Source organism: Terrapene carolina, unplaced genomic scaffold, assembly GCF_002925995.2.
Source record: "Terrapene carolina triunguis isolate 2854851 unplaced genomic scaffold, T_m_triunguis-2.0 Scaffold33891, whole genome shotgun sequence".
Taxonomy (NCBI): Eukaryota; Metazoa; Chordata; order Testudines; family Emydidae; genus Terrapene; species Terrapene triunguis.
Window position 1 is genome coordinate 3,128,872 of NW_020698242.1, and position 10,990 is coordinate 3,139,861.

Here is a 10,990-nt window from a genome sequence, read left to right on the forward strand (position 1 = left end):
ATACCCTGGATATCACTATGCATTTTAACAACCATACATCATTTCTCACTAATGCTAAAGAGCTGATTCAAAGCCCAGTGAAGTCAAGGGCTTTGAATCAAGAGCTTTTCCACTGACTTCAGTGGGCTTTGGATCAGGCCCTAATCCTCCCTGGATAAAACTTCAGAAATATAAAGAAGCCAGCAAGCAGGGAACAGGAGTCCTATACAAATGCTCTTTAAGAACAGCAAGGTAATCTGCTGATACATGAACGGAAAGTTCATGTATATTAATAATGATAAAATAAAAAAGTTAAAAAAGGAACATAGGAAAAGTAAAATGAGTTCATTCTTCATTAAATACAACCCCTGACCATAAGGCTTTGTTCTTCCTTCTGCTACTTCCTGACTCATGCACAGCACAAACAACTCCAGCCAAGATAAGATTATATTAATACGAATAACAGTGATAATCATAGTATTAAAGTGAAAGGCAAAGGTGGGAGTTAAAAGTTGGACAGAGGAACAATTTGCTTTGAAAAAGTATGGCTAAGGAACTGAGAATCTGATGACAATCTATGGCCTGAGTTCAGGAGGTCAGCCTCGAATATAAGGATGGATCTTTCTGGCCTACAAATTTATTTCATGAAGATGCAAGAAGTAGAAGCCTCTACTGCAAAGAGTCAGGGAGTCAGAGACTTACCCTTTGGTTGAAAAGAAGGCAAATACTGGTTCTCTAAGAAAAAGGCACAGTGGTTTTCCTAATAGGCACACAAGAAATAGATGCTTGACAAGTAGAATACATTCAAGTCTAGATGCGCCCATGACAACAAACACACATCATGCTTTGGGGCCTTTACTGCTGTGGATGTCCAGTTCTATTTTTTTAATCTTATCTCCCATCATTCAGACCTTAAGCTGGACCGAAGTGCCTGAATCTGATAATATTGTTTATATTAGGAGTGTCTGAGCAAAAGACAATTTAGAATAGTTAAACTAAAATATTTCATTAGGCTACACACATGACTTCATTAGTCTCCTTGTGTTTGTGTGTGCGTGCATATACATGAAGCAGAGCATACAATTGTTGGCTATGATAGTCTAGTGGATAGGGCACTAGACTTGTAGCCATTATATTCTGAGTCTATTCCCAGGTCTGCTTCTGGCCTGCTTGGTGCCCTTTGGGAAGTCAGTTTATCCATATGGGCTTCCGTTTCCCCACTTATAAAATGGGGATAATGGTAGATAAAATACTTTGCAAAGCATTTTGAGATCTATAGATGAAAAGTGCTATGTAAGAGCTAGGTATTAGAAGTAGCATTATCATCAGAGGACACATTTGTTATTAGTTTTATTTAGCAGTGTTACACAGTAGTTAATTGGCTAAAAATGGTGTATGTATCACTCAGGCTACCAAAAGGAACCAAACTATAAAAATCAACCTGGTATATTTACTTTCTAAATGTACAATAGTCAGGTGTGAAGGTCTTAAGATGGCTCCTTCAATGTTTTGCATTTGTCTCCTTTTAATGGTGCAACATCATCATGGGCAATCTCTGATGATGTAGATTGTGTATGGATGTATGTTTTTGTGGATAAAATATTCAATAATGCTATTGCAGTGTATTGTAGATACATGGTAAATAATTACTCCATGCTTCTAGCAGTAATGCTCTAAACAGAAGAAAACAAGGACACGTGCTAAACCATGTGTGTCTTTATGTGTACAAAAAACTATTAATTCCAATTTTACAGTTAACATAAGGAAAAAAAGATATATAGGCTGTAGATGTTCGTATTTAACATTGTGCAGTGTATGCACAATATTAGACACTGAGTTAATCTAGCACAGTAGTATCCACTCGTGGGCCGCGAGTCAGTGTTTACATTGACCATCCACAGGCACGGCCGCCCGCAGCTCCCATTGGCCGGAAACGGCGAACCACGGCCACTGGGACCTGCGGGTGACCGTGCCTGCCGACGGTCAATGTAAACACTGTCTTGCGGCTCACCAGCGGATTACCCTTATGGGCCGCGTGCAGACTGCAGGCCGTCCACCACTGTTCTAGCAAATATACTTGATGAAACATTTTCCTGTTTTGCAGTATTGTATCACTCTAACAGTACGCCACAGCTCCTAAGGCGGGCAATTGCCTTCTTTTTTTTTTTTTTTTTTAAACAGTGCTGAAAATACCAGCTGTATTCAAATAGGGCTCCAATGTCCCTAAATAATGGTTGGGAAGCCATCAGAGAAGACAAACACTGAAGTCTTACTTTAGGTCTGTGTTAAATTTGAGGATGTCTGAGATTGCCTAAGGAATGATCATGCAACAGAAAACAAACTCCAAGCCTCTGAGTTCATCCAGCCCTAATCATTTTGAAGCTACACAGTGATATTATGTAGTCAATGGAACACACTGGTAAAACAGTAACTTGGCCTGCAGCCAACACAGTGCACTTAAACAGAATTCTAGTACCTATAGATTAAAAATGCTCTGCAAACTTACACAGAAAGCATTCAGCCTGAAGAGCTCCCTAAATGTTTGTATTCAAAGAACAGTTGTTGCCGTGAAGCACCTCACAGGTCAGAAAGACAAAGCAGAGGAAATAACAAAGTGCACTGATAGCAAATTGCCTCAGTATGCAGTGAAAATGGAGCACGAAGTTGAAATTGTTGCCAGATTGTCACAAAGTACATGACCAGGGAGAAAAAGAACAAAACACAAAGAAAAACCAACCCACTCTAGAGTGGATGTTAAGACCTAACAATAAAAATGTGAATGACATGACCCTCAACAGTGTCCCCTAAGTAGGGTGACCAGATGTCCTGATTTTATAGGGACAGTCCCGATTTTGGGGTCTTTTTCTTATATAGGCTCCTATTACCCCCCACCCTCGTCCCGATTTTTCACACTTGCTGACTGGTCACCCTACCCCTAAGGCCTATAATTAAGAACATTGGAACAATGGTACAAGTCAAGATATGAGCTACATCCCTACTTGCATTGTGTTGATGTATGGGGTTTGGTTCACTTGTGTTGTCATATGACAGCACATTACCTGTTTATTAATTAGCCTTAGATGTTCATCCTATATTCAGACCTGACACATTACAGTGCTCTAATTAATAACCATTTTAATTAAATCCTGTATTTTCCAACCAGAAGTGATGGCACATGTACCTCCTGTGAATCTAATGGTTTATATTCTCACCCATTCCAAGCATATTCTAATAAGTCATTGGCACAATATTCATATTCTAATTTTCTATCCTAATTAATTCATCCCTTTCACAACTATTCTTATAATCTGAAACTTGTTCTTATTACTTTAACCTTAGCTTTAAATCTAGCTTTATGAAATAGAAACCAAAATAAAAATTTCAACTGTCTTTACTTTTGCTTTTGCTTGCCCAGGTCTCCTTGCATCCCATCAACCCAGGTATGCAGCCTGTAAGAACTGGCCAGGGCTGGGCGCAAACAGTAACTAGATGCAAATGATCATGTATGACTTTGCAGTTTGGTTCCAGGAAGGCTCACAGGAAGTGAAAAGGAAAAGAGAGAAAGGGTGTCCAAGGCAAATCCATTTGTTCCATTTGCACAAATAGTTTCACCATACTCTGTTCTCAGTGTGGAAACACTAGGGGACTAATTTTTCATACAGAAATATCCATCCAAAAATATATGTTCACCCATCACACTTAGAGAAAATATATTTGCATGTGTAACCAGCAACTGTACATCCAAGTAGGTGTTTGTATGCATATTTACCAACACAAACGCCCTTTGGCAGTTCCACTGATGCTGCACAAAAGTGCAACATGGCAGGGATATCCCTATTTGAAAATATATCCCTAAAAAATTAGCTGAGCCAGTCTTACAAAGGTCAGATACAACAAACAGGTCCCACACATCAATGACTTATTTTTAGTGCCTGCAATACAGCTGAGTGGATGCCAACATATTCTTTTCCACAGCTACAGTGAGTGTACAGACCTCCAAAGCATCACAACATAAATGTGAAAGAACAATCTTAACTCACTCGGTTCATGCTAACGCTACTGGTGCTGTCACTTCTTTTCTTCAATACTTTTCTGCTCTTATATCCTCTGCTTGTATTGTCTCTGCAGATTCTCAGTAAGTGGGTCAAAGGGCACATGAAGGTTTTTTTGAATGCTGACATGAGAAAAATAAATTTCTATTTCCCAGAGGCAGAACTATTGGTGCAGAACATAATTAAACACTGGCTATTGCTTTTCCTCCACACAGTCTTAAAGGGGGTTAACAGACACAGGTTTGAAACAAATCCTGGACTGCATTATTGGCCTAGTAAAATGTATGAGAGGGCAGAAGAGAATTCAAATTTAAGTAGAGTTTGGGATTTTGTTTATTTTGGGAAAAATAACTACTTTAGGTCTCTACCATGCCAAAATACGTGTCTGTCTGAAATGAAAGGGCCAGACAACTGGAGACAAAAACAGTTTCCTCCTAGTAAAATTGCTACTCAAATGCTGCTGTCAGTATTGACTGGTTTGTTTGCACTACAAGGGTGAAGTTAAAATTCCCCAGATTGTCTTCTTTCACCCCAAAATTTCACAGAATCTGACTTTGGTTCATGAATTAGCTTTACTTGAATTGGTTATACATTCAATTTCTTTTTGAGGAGCATGCCACAGGGTAACTTGTCATCTGTTGTTTCAGCAGATGACATGCAAGTTTAACTCATTAATACAGACTTATTTATTGTTTCTTAAATATTACAAAATTATAAGGGTGATGATTAATTCTGTACTCGGGATGGAACAATACTTTCCTCGCACTGAAGATATTTTCTTATCGCTGGCCAGAGGGAAGGCATTCAGCAAACTGGACTTCACTCAGGCTTACCTTCAAATGAAGTAGAGGAAGGGTCAAGGAAACTCTTCACCATCGACACCAAAAAAAATTTGTCCCAGTACAACCAAATGGTATTTTGGAGTGGCATCTGCCTCTGAAGTCTGGCAGAGAGCAATGAACCAGGCCCTCCAAGGAATACCAAGCTGTAGGTTTTACTTAAACAGAGTCATTGTCACCAGATTCGGTGATAAGGATAATTTGAAAAATCTGGCACAAGTTTTCAAAAGGTTGGAAGAATATGGATTACAGGTGAACCGTGATAAATGTGAGCTCTTTGCAGAAGCAGTTACATACTGTGGACACATCATATATGGTAAAAGACTGCCTAAGTCACTGGAGAAAGTTGAATCATTTATGAGGGCTCCTCACCCTGAAGATGTCACAAGTTTGTTCCTTCATCAGGTTTGTTAGCTATTACCATAAATTCTTGCCAAACCTGGCAACACCCACTGTACCCACTGAATCAGTTTCTTCAGATAGGAAAATGCTGAAAATGGACTAAGCAATGTGAAGAGGCTTTCCAGAAGGCGAGGCAGCTAGTTACTTCTGAGCACATATTAACTCCCAGCAACCCAGACCTAGCAGTCTCCTTGGCATGTGATGCATCACCCTATGCAATTGGTGATGCCGGATGGTCAGGAACAATCTATGCTTCCAGATCTGTAGGTCCAACAGAATACAACTATAACCAGAGAGACCATGAAGCCTTGAGTCTAGTCTGGGGAGTTAAGAAATTTGGACTTTACCTGTCTGGTAAGAAGTTTATACTCATGACCGACCGTAATCACATGTTGCCCATGATTAACCCCAAGGGGGGTGTTCCAGAAATGGGTGTTGCTCATATTTGGAGATGGGCTTTATTCCTGCAGGCCCATAAGAATTATGTCAAATTTAAGGGAACAGCTCAATGTTGTAATTCTGATCAGTTATCATGAGTGTCACTGTTGGGTACAAGCCCCACACAACCACAAGATGAACTTACTGCTGTTGAAATGTTAGATGTGGCACAAATTGGCATGCTTCCTATTACTCAGGCAACACTGAAACAAGAACTGAGTAAAGACATTACCTTAGCAGAAGTTTATGAAGCTGGAAGACAGAACCAGTAGAGAGCTTAAAGCCATTCTTTCATCGGAGGCGTGGCATGCACAGGAATAAAAATGTGTCCGCTTTTGAAGAGGCACTTTCTCTGCCCCCTATGGCCAGAGGAGCTGGCTCCCCCCCCTCTCCCCCCCCCCCCCCAATCTTTGAGAGGTGCAACAGAACAACCAAGTTCACTACAGGCCAAACTGCAAACTTCTTGTTGGCATATTGGAATGCCACACATGCAACAAAACCAGTTGCCTGCAAGTTTGTTCCTAGGATGCAACCACCTGTCTCACTTGGATTAGTTAAAGCCTGATCTGTGAAGAGAGGCAATTAACAAGCAGACTGATCAAGCAAAGGACCATGGCCCTCTTCAATTAGAGAGTTACGTATCAGACGTGTTCTTGCTCGAGATTACAGAGGTGATCACAAGTGGGTTCCTAGCACAATGCGAGTTTAGAAGGGACCTTATTTTTATGCGATCACAGTGAAACCTGATGTGATATGGCATCACCACATTGAGTCAATTCAGAATGTATCCCCCAATCAAAGAGTCATGACACTGTCTGCACCCGATCTGATTGATTTGAATTCTGAAATTCAGGACACTGTAGCTCCATTGATTCCTAGCTCAGAGGAACCAGAATTGTCTTCTGAAGCATCTGTTGAAGTGTCTACTCCAGAACCGGAGAAATGCTAACCTGTGCACCAAAGGAAACCACCTGAGTGATTCAACGTGTACTTGAAATAGTTGAGAAGTGCAGGTAGTCTATTCTGATGTCCTTATTCATAGCTGCAATTTCTAATGTTAGGTTAGATATGTTTGGGGGCGGGGGGGATAACTCAATAAGTGGGGAGGAATGTAGTGTATGCATTGTAATTGTGCATGTTCCATGCCTCACCACTAAAGGCATCTGTATGTATCAAGATCCTACAGTAGTGGAGCAGTAGGGTGTGGCAGAACAAGAAGCAATGTGGTTATTGAATAAACAAGCAGGTTACATAGTCTGTGTCTTAACTGGAAAGTTCCTGGGTCCAGACATAACAGACTAACACTTTGTTAGTTTTAGAAAATGGGTTTAAAATTCAGCAAAATTCCCAGTTTAAAATTCCCCAAAGAGATCCAGTTCCATTGGGTCAAAAATACAGTGAGAAGAGATACCCCCCACCCCCAAACACACATACAGAGCTCCTATAAAAGCTGGAAATTGAAAGGTGCAACCAAAATGAAAACAAATGAAAATATTACCTAAAGAGTCCTGGACCTCAGAAAAGGGTCAGGTTCAGTTTGGTGTGAAGAACCGGATCCTTTTTTATTTTCATATATTTGCAGATTTTGAAACCAGAAGGAACCATTATGATAATCTAGTCCATGTTCTACATAACATAGGCCAGAGAATTTCACCCAGTGATTTCTGCAAAGACCCCAATAATCTTGATTGAAAATCCAGTCTTGATTTAAATTTCACTCCTTATTCACACATCCCCAGAACTAACAGGAGTTAATCATGGCTCAAGATTTTAAAATTCTGGGCCTGATTCTCCGCTGTCTTGCCCCAATTTTACAGCCATGTAACTCTAATTGGCGTAAGTTTGGCTTTATGCCAGTGTAACTGAAAGGAGAATCAAGCCTTTTATGTTTCCCTATAATCTTATTATGCTGCTACTGTCTCTTTAAAAGCCCTTAGAACTGTTTATGTATTTACCTCAAATAAACTATTTAGCTAAATTGCTAAAATGGGGGATATTTTACTCACAAGGAAACATCTGAGTTATATAGATATTAATATATAATCTAAGGCTATAACTGGCGATTGTGCATTTTAGGGCCCTGACGGCACTTGCTTACGTGAAGAAAAAGCTTTTATTTTCCCTGTTAGATCATAAGTGCTATATTGTTAGTGCAGCATCAGCTCTAAACGAGGTTACAAGTTGCTTATTCTTCAAAATGAAGCTTTACTTTTTAGCTTAATTGCTTTTTTTTTCAGGACTATTATTAACTTCCTGGGATGAAAAAAAACATACAACATTTTAAAGAAGCAGAAATATCTGTAGCATAATGTTGGTCTCAAAAAATAAAGTACCAGGAATGTAACAGTTGCATATTGTCATATATTTATTTCACCAACATATGGATTGTTCATAGGGGTAATTATGAATACTCCGGTCTACTAGTACCAGGGCTGTGTATCAATTATATTTAAGCTGTTATTTATTAATTGTATTATAGTACTTTCTAGAAGTTCCAAGCAAAGCTATACCCCGTTGTGCAAGGTGCTGTACAAAAACATAGGAAGACAGTCCCTACCCCCACAGAATTTACAATTGAAGGGTAACAGAGGCACAGAGAGGTGAAGTAACTTGCCCAACATCACCCTGCAAGTGAGTGGCAGACTTGGGTATAAACCCTACATCTCGATACCCAATCCAGTACACTACCCACTAGACCATGCTGCTTTTGTGTTTTCAAAAGATCAGCTAATGATGCACAAAGTCAAAGTCTTCTTACTATACGTGACTAAACTACTGATGCCTTTTTTTAACAATGTTTTCTTTCTAAGCCTCCAAGTTTTTAAATTAGACAACTTTTGAACAAGCATTTTTACTGGTGTGCAAAGGTACTGGGATCTTGTATCACTCAAGAGTCTTTCAAGTATTGCACTTAATCACATCTCATTGATCTGGAAATGGAGTGCATGGTTGGCAATCTAAAAATGGCATAAAGCTCTTCGCGTCTAAGAAAGACAATTGCTGATGATATACAGTAGTTAAAAGGAAGGGATCAATGAAATGAAGGAACTGAAAGGCTTTTTTTATTTTGTTTTTAAAAAGGTTCAATACATAAAGAGAAGGAGTTTCTAAATAGTTTAATTAAGTTTAATTTAGAAACCAATTGAAAGACAAATGGAAAAAAACAAACCTGAGCTCTCTCAAAGAGAATGATTGAATGGGGCTCTGGTTCTCACTATAGTCTGAGATTTTTCATGGGAAGTTATCACTCTTTATCTAACAAAACAGTAAAATGTTGTTCATGTTTTCTTTTCTCTTCTAGTCTTTTACACTATTTGTCCATTGGTGTATCCAACATAAAATGCCACCAGGAAAATATCAAATTAGTAACTATAACTTGGCTTTATTTAAGCAAGCTAACTTAGGTGGCTATGTATATATTCTATTCTGTAAACTATTCTTAGACTGTAGTATATTTTACCAGAGTATGAATTTATTATATGCTGCTTATATAGGTGACTTTCATAAAATATATCTGGCATTTTCAGAGTATCACATGACTATGATATTTTTTCTTCAGGACAGGAACAATGGCAGTCGCCCATTCACTTCAGTTGATCCTAGATAGTTTTATTATACCTTCCAGACATCCAGCTGCTTGTCAACCGCATCTCTGATGGCAAGTGGTACCTCTTGAGCTTTGAAAAACTGAGAGCTTGCCCCTTTTGTCAGACTGAAGTTGACTTTGATGCTGTTCAGATGACCAATACCCTTTTGAAACACCAGCACCGCTCTAGATAAAGTCTCCTCCAACTGCTGTTGTGAGCTAGTACTCAGCTGGACTTGAACAGACTTGATGGGATCACCAACCTAAGCAAATGCTGTTCAGGCAAAGGTGGCTGAAGAATGCTCATGCTCCCATTCTTACAACACCGAGACAAAGGTTATCTGAGAGTAAAGTTCCAACATATAAACGGGATTTGTGGGTGCAATTTAGGAAAAATACAAACTGTTTCATGTCAAATGGAACTCAAGCCATTTCTGTCTCTCTGGCCAGTGAAAGAATCTAAACAAAAAGGAAAATTTTCATTTTGAATCAACATTTTGATTAAAATCTCACTGCATTTTGGGTTTTCAAAAGATAAAGACAAGTAGACTGGTACCAACTGGATTGTTTAAGTTGAAATAACTATGATACGGGGTCTTCAAAGCCCCTGGTACTGTCATGGTTTGATGGGACAATGAGGTGAAAGGTTCTAGAAATAGGAGGAAATGTTTATAGGTGAAATCATCAAAATGTGTTTTGATTGGTTCATGTTAATCAATGAGATGAGGTAATGCCTCTATGCATTGTTTAGCTGCAGATCAACATCTTGGGACGAATGGAAGGAGTGAGTTTTACCATCGTGGCTGCCTCTCCCAACATCTGCTGAGATCCCCAGGATCCACCATGACCTCATTAGTCCTTCATCATCCTGATCTTGAAAGGTATCCTTTTCTGAGCTGGCTAGCAACTAGGGCATAGCTCAGGGGGGTTAGAGCAGTGGTCCGAGAATGCAAGGGTTGAAGGTTCAAATCCCATGTATAAGAGGGTCAGCGTCTCAGACTCTGAATCTTACTAGTGGCTCATCTCTCCTCAGTATTAACCTAGAAGGGCCCACCTCCATAAATCAGGCCATTGGCTTTGCTAAGTCCCAAACAGCACCTGCACTGTGAGACTTAGGTTCCTGCTATCATCCCCTCTCTTGTCTGTCCTTCCCTGCCTTATTTCTTCTCTTTCCCCTTTTGCCTTCTGTTTAATAAGAGCCTAACTTAGCCGGCAAAGACTTGCAACACTGCTGTGAACGCATGACATGTGAAGCAGCTCAAAGTAATCCCTAAACCGCCCAATGTCGGTACAAGTTTGCAGGTCTCAGAGTGACTGATAGGACTGTGTGCTGAGCCCATGTGTCCAACAGTGAGGGTGCAAGTGAGAGTTAGCAGTAGAGACAGAAGCTTCATTTTCTCTCTTTCCTATTCTTTTTGGTCCCCTTTTGTGTGTTTTCTTATTTTCAGATAAACAGGATTAAACTATAACAGCAGCAGCTCCAGACCATCTCAACTAACTTCTTCTCTTTTCCCCACAAAGGACAATTAATACCATCTAGAAGACTGCCAAACAGGGGGTTTTCCCCATAAATACCATGTACAGCTAAAGGGAATCTGAAATGCTGTTAAAAATGAAAGCCTTACTTAATACTTTTCATTTAAATGCTTTAACTGCTTTCCCTTCATGTTCTGTATCTTTAATGAAAGGTTACA